Source organism: Gossypium hirsutum, chromosome A06 (assembly GCF_007990345.1).
Source record: "Gossypium hirsutum isolate 1008001.06 chromosome A06, Gossypium_hirsutum_v2.1, whole genome shotgun sequence".
Classification (NCBI taxonomy): Eukaryota; Viridiplantae; Streptophyta; class Magnoliopsida; order Malvales; family Malvaceae; genus Gossypium; species Gossypium hirsutum.
The window spans coordinates 121,963,104-121,968,848 of record NC_053429.1 but is presented as its reverse complement, the minus strand read 5'-3'; the positions used below and the strand labels follow the sequence as shown (position 1 = coordinate 121,968,848).

Here is a 5,745-nt window from a genome sequence, read left to right as displayed (position 1 = left end):
TTTTTGAATTCGATAGTGATAAAATTAAAAAAAATTGTAATTGGAAGACCAAAATAGAAATACCTTAATAGTTGGATGACCATAAACAGAATTAACTTTTTTTTGGGCTAAGATTAATTGCTTGTGGGCTATAACTATGCCCAACAGTCCTGTGGGTTATGATATTAATAGGTAGACATGTTATCCGGCTCATATGTCTGACTTTATTTGGGTATAAAACTGTATAATATTTTTTAGCATTCAATTATAATATTATATATTGTATAAATTTAGTTTTAAAATATTAAATTTTATTTTCATAAGTCACAATGTCAAATTTAGTCCTTTAATACTTGTATTTTAGTCAACTCAGTCCTAATTATTATTATTTAGTTAAATTTGACCCCAACCTTTTAAAAATAATCAAATTTGAATGTCAATCTTTTGAAAAAATTGAAATGATTTTTTTTTACAAAAATACTGTCTAAAATATTAAAATTTTAAATGTGATTGATTGTGTGACAATCTACTTGTATTTCATGGTGTTCTTTTATATTTTTTAATTATTTATTGACGTAACATATAAGATAAATAGTAACATATTAGCATGAAATACATATAAACTGTCATATGTAAAATTTAACATTTTAGGCAGCATTTTTATTAGAAATAATAATTTAATTTAAAAAAAATTGATTGTAAAACCCATATTTTGCCCGGCCTTGCATTAAACCCAAATTAAACAGGCCCAAAAAGTTTTACAATGGCCTAATACTAAATGAAATGAACCGAAGCCAGTAGGCCCAGGTTTTTGGAGTTTTCAGAACCCATTCCCTTTCCCCCTTGCGCTGCTGCTGCCTTCGAGCCAGCCTCTACGCGCGCCATTACTTCAGCCCACGCTTCCACCTTCCATATTTCACGTTGACACGCCCATGAACGCAGTCTTTACGTCTCCACGTACCTGCAAAATGGAGAATAGCAAGGAACCGTTTATATAGGCTATAAAGCCTTCGATTTTTTTAATTGTAAGGGGGTGGTTTTTCTTTTCTTTTTCATTTTTCTCAAAGAGATAGAACACAAGTTGTATACAAAATACATTCAAAAAAATCAATAAAAAGCAACCAAGAGATATTCAAAGGTGGTGATTGCTATTTGATTTCGTTTTTCTTTTTTTCTATTTTCATCAAATATACTAAGATATAAGAGAAAGGAGGAGACTTACCGGAGTTGCATCACGCTCACGACAGCTGATGGCTCGACTCCGTTCGCCATAGTCGGATTTTGAGGCGGTTAAAGGTTGGCCATTCGTCTGGGGGGTGAGTTGTGGGAGTAATAAAGTTTTTTTTTAAGAAACAGAAGTTAAAGTGTTTTCTTTAGCAAAAGATTGGCTTTAAAACAAACTTTTTCTTTTAATAATAAAATAAATGCTTGAGTGTGAGAAGTAGTAACATTTGGGGGGTGGGGGAAAGCGTGTTGACCCATTTGCCAGGTTGGGTCCACGCATTTTACCTTGAATGGGTAATTTTCGTGGCCAGTCTTTCCCTTTTGCACCAGTGTTCAATTGGGCCCTTTCCATGGTTTCTTTAATTCTTTTAAATTGTCCTAGGTATTTGCGCGAGTGTTCATCTTACTCCGTGCTGAAAGAGTCCGTTTTGGGGTTTGGTTAATTTGCATTTTTAGACCCCAAACGTTGGAGTGCGTTTTACTTTGGCCCAAAATTCTGTTTAAATGGTTTGTTTTGTTCATAAATTGTCCCTTTAATTTTGTTTTTCTTCCAATTAAGTTTTTATTCATTTTTTTATAAAATAAGAATATATTAGTTTAATATATAGTTTTGTTTAACAAGATTCATATATTTACTTTTGTATATATTATTTTAGCAAGAAGAATATACTTTTTTTATGTGCATATTTATTTGTTTTTTTTCCCAAAATACTCTCATATATTATTTTGTATTTATATACTTTGCTTATATTATGTTTTCTTTATTTCATGTAAATATTATTGACTTCCTTTTATTTCATGTAAATATTCTCTCTTAAATTTATTTTATATATATATATATATTCTTTTAAATTTATTTATGTATAATTTGGTTCTCTCTTAGGGATCTTATTTTTTTTTATATATATTTTGAATACTTTAGTATATTTGTATATGCATTTTTTTCCATCTTCATATATGTCTCGTTAGTCAAATTAATTTGCTTTACTTGTTATTATGTTATGTATTATTTATTTCGCATTTCTTCTTGCATATTATAATATATATATTGATAATTGTTTATATATTATCAATTTTTAATACATATAAGCTATTTTAAATTCTAACACATGTTATCTCTTTGTATATTGTTCATATGGTTTGTTGGTTCCTAGTTTTCATGTTGTGTTGTATATCATGTGTTTTTTTTTTGTGTGTTTTAATTCGTATTCACATATTAATGTTTCATGTTTATAATTATGTTTTCTTTATTTCTTGTTATTGCATCATGGTTTAAAATTCCAACTTATCTCCCAATATATTGTTTTTACCTTCAAGTAAACCAAGCGAATATATTTTGAGTCGGTTTCACAATTACTTATTCGAAAACTTTTCAAAATAAGGTAATGTTTCGTGTTTGGAAATTCGAGAAAATGTGCCCTAACGTGTTGGGTTTCGTTTCTCCGTTTTTCCAAATAGTGGAGTACCCTTTTAAGAGTTCGTTGCGTGTTTTGGAACTTTTGAGGTCATCTTAGTTTTTAGATACTTAAAGTATTGTGTCCTAACGTATTGGATGTGGTATTTTATTTCTTTGGAGCGAGAGAACCTTAATATCCATTTCGAATTGTTCATACATTTTTAAAGGAATTGTATTTTGAATCTTTTCCAAAATTTCAATGATAGGACATTAAATAATCAATTGGTACCAATTTTGGGCGTTACGAGGGTGCAAACCCTTCCTTGTGCGTAACCGACTTCCGAACCCATTTTTCCAATTTTTGTAGACCTAAATTATTGTTTTAATAAATTAAATGTTTTATTAAAATGATCAACCTCAAGGTGGTCCGATTACACCTCAAAAAAGGATCGGTGGCGACTCTCAACTTTTCGTTTTCAAAAGAAAAGTCGATTCTCGTTTTTTTCAAACTCTTTAAAAATAGTTTCGACAGCTTGGCGACTCCACTAGGGACCAATAAGAGAGTCAAGCCATAAAATTGATTATTTTCTGTCCTTTTGTTGAAAATTTAAAATTTGGATTTTAATATACGATCCTTTTATTGTATTTCATAGGTTTTATGGTTTTTGGTCATTTTATTCGTGTTTTACATTTTGAGTTTTATTTTATTTTATTTATGTATCCTTTCGCATCATCATGCATGATCGTTGTGGTCGCACCTTTTTAAGTGGGAGTGAGAAACTATGCCTCCGTGAGGTTTTCACCTCCGTATGGGCTAGTGGACTGCTTCCGGGATACATTTGTACCTATGTCTTCGAGAGGTTTTCACCTCTGCATGGCCATAGGGAAATGTATTCCCCTGAATCGAACTCAATCCACATGAGCCTATAATGGGTGAGGGTTGAGGAATCTGCTGGTTCAGGTATCCTGTCTTTAGAACTCAACCTCATATAGCGAGCCTTAAAAGCCCACCCTAGGAAGCGCCACTCCAAGCCCTAGTGGTTACCCAAGTAGGTTCTCTATTTGCTACTTATTTCCTCTGTACTAACGTATTTTGTCTATTTTGTTTATGACTGCATTGCATTACATCATCATAGAAAGGAGGTGTTGATTCATATTTGATTGCTAAATAGAACAGTTTGTCGTAAAAAAACAAATTTCTTGATAAAGTGAATTATAATACGGTTGTCTGAATATGGTCCAAGTAAACACAACGGAAGAAAGGTGATAGTTCGCGGAGAAAAACAAGACTTTACATGAGGATTCAAGTCAATAAAGATTATCTGAAAGACGTCACGTCTCAACTTTCTTCAAGGATCTAATGAACATTGCTGGGATAAGTGAGTACTAAGTCGCAGCCCGAATCAAGCAAAATGAGTTAGTAGTGGGAAACTATTGGAAGCTTACGAAATTTGGCTTTTACAAAGAAAAGAAATCGGTGTCTTCGCCTGGAACATGAGGGCAAGGCCGCATATGTAATCCGTTTTATGTAAAGAAATTTGTTTTCTAGAAAAGTTATTCTAATGGAATTGAATTCATAATCAACGCCTCATCTTCTTTTGCATTCATTTCATGCATTTGCATTACATTGCATCATCGCATCATTTGCATTAGATTTTCAAAAAAGGACCCGAATTAATTGAAATCATTTCAGTTAATCTGGAAACCGATAAAACTTATCAACTAAGCATCGCTACGGTATCCGTGCTAAGGCAAAAGATATGGACCAAAGATTGGAAAGACTTAAACAACTTCAAAGAGATATGCATGACCAGTTACAAATGTGAATGCAAGAACAACTGATGAGGATACATCAAGAGATGAGAGACCAAGTGCTAGAGTCTCAAAAGAATATGATGAACCAGTTGTCCCAATTGCTGACTAAGGGGCTAGAAAAGAGGGAAAGCTCCATGGTCAATGCTGGGGTGGACAATGAGGAGTTTCTCTATCTTCCAAGTTTCACTCTGATAAATGCACAAGCATGTTCGCAAAGTGTATCAATTATCAGAGCTCAGCAAAATCAGGCCAGTATCTAGTACTAGTGAATTATCTGGTAAGCTCAGACTCTAATCCGTGGGGCAATCCAACCACCCCTGTAGTTTCTGATTTGAACAAAATGGAAAAAGCAAAGACGGAACTACCAAAACAACTCGAGGATCGGTATAGGTGGTTGGAGGAAAAATTTAAGACGATGGAAAATGCTGATGATTATCGCAGAATTGACGCTAGGGACCTAAGCTTGGTTCCAGACTTAATACTTCCTTACAAGTTCAAGATGCCTGAATTTGAAAAATATAACAGGACCAGCTGTCCCGAAGCTCACATTACCATGTTTTGCAGACGAATGACTGGGTATGTCAATAATGACCAATTATTGATTCACTATTTCCAAGAAAGTCTAGTTAGGGCAGCATCTAAATGGTACAACCAATTGAGCTGTACCTAGATCAATTAATGGAAAGATCTAGCGCAAGCTTTCATCAAACAGTATAGTCATGTGACGGATATAACTCCTGATAGGATTACTTTATAGAGCATGGAAAAGAAATCGAATGAGAATTTCCGGCAATACGCCCAAAGGTGGAGGGAAGTTACCATACAAGTTCAGCCATCTCTCTTAGAAAAAGAGACTACCATGCTTTTCATTTATACCCTGAAAGCCCCGTTCATTGATTATATGTTGGGAAGCACTACTCTGAGCTTTTCAGATATAATAATGTCCGGTGAGATGATTGAAAATGCAGTAAGAAGTGGGAGGATAGATGTGACAGAAAGCATTAAAACTCTGATAAATAAAGAGAATGAAGCATGCCATCCAAATTGGTTAACATAGACCAATCAAGGGCTGTAATCACTAGTTATCAAGGCTCTTCAAGGTAGGAATTCAATTTGAGGCCAAAGTTTACGCCTATTCTGATGTCATATAAGGAATTGTATTAGAATCATATCGGAGAATCTGAATGATATATCCGAAGAGGGAGATGAGGAATAAAAGTCTCCAAACTTTTGCATACTCGGAAGTATTTTGAACAATGGGACTATGGAAGAGATCCCCTCATTTTTAGAGCTAATCTAGAGTAATATTCAAAACACACTTGTTATTTTAA

General features: G+C 33.5%; 1 long non-coding RNA gene across 1 annotated transcript; it reads right to left on the bottom strand.

Moving 5' to 3' along the window:
• Positions 1–612: 612 nt before the first annotated feature.
• LOC121230746 (uncharacterized) lies at positions 613–1,384 on the bottom strand. The gene is made up of 2 exons (XR_005928871.1): positions 1,202–1,384; positions 613–940 (listed from the first exon to the last, which is right to left on the bottom strand). It is a non-coding gene; the product is annotated as an uncharacterized lncRNA (long non-coding RNA).
• Between the last annotated feature and the right edge of the window lie 4,361 nt (positions 1,385–5,745).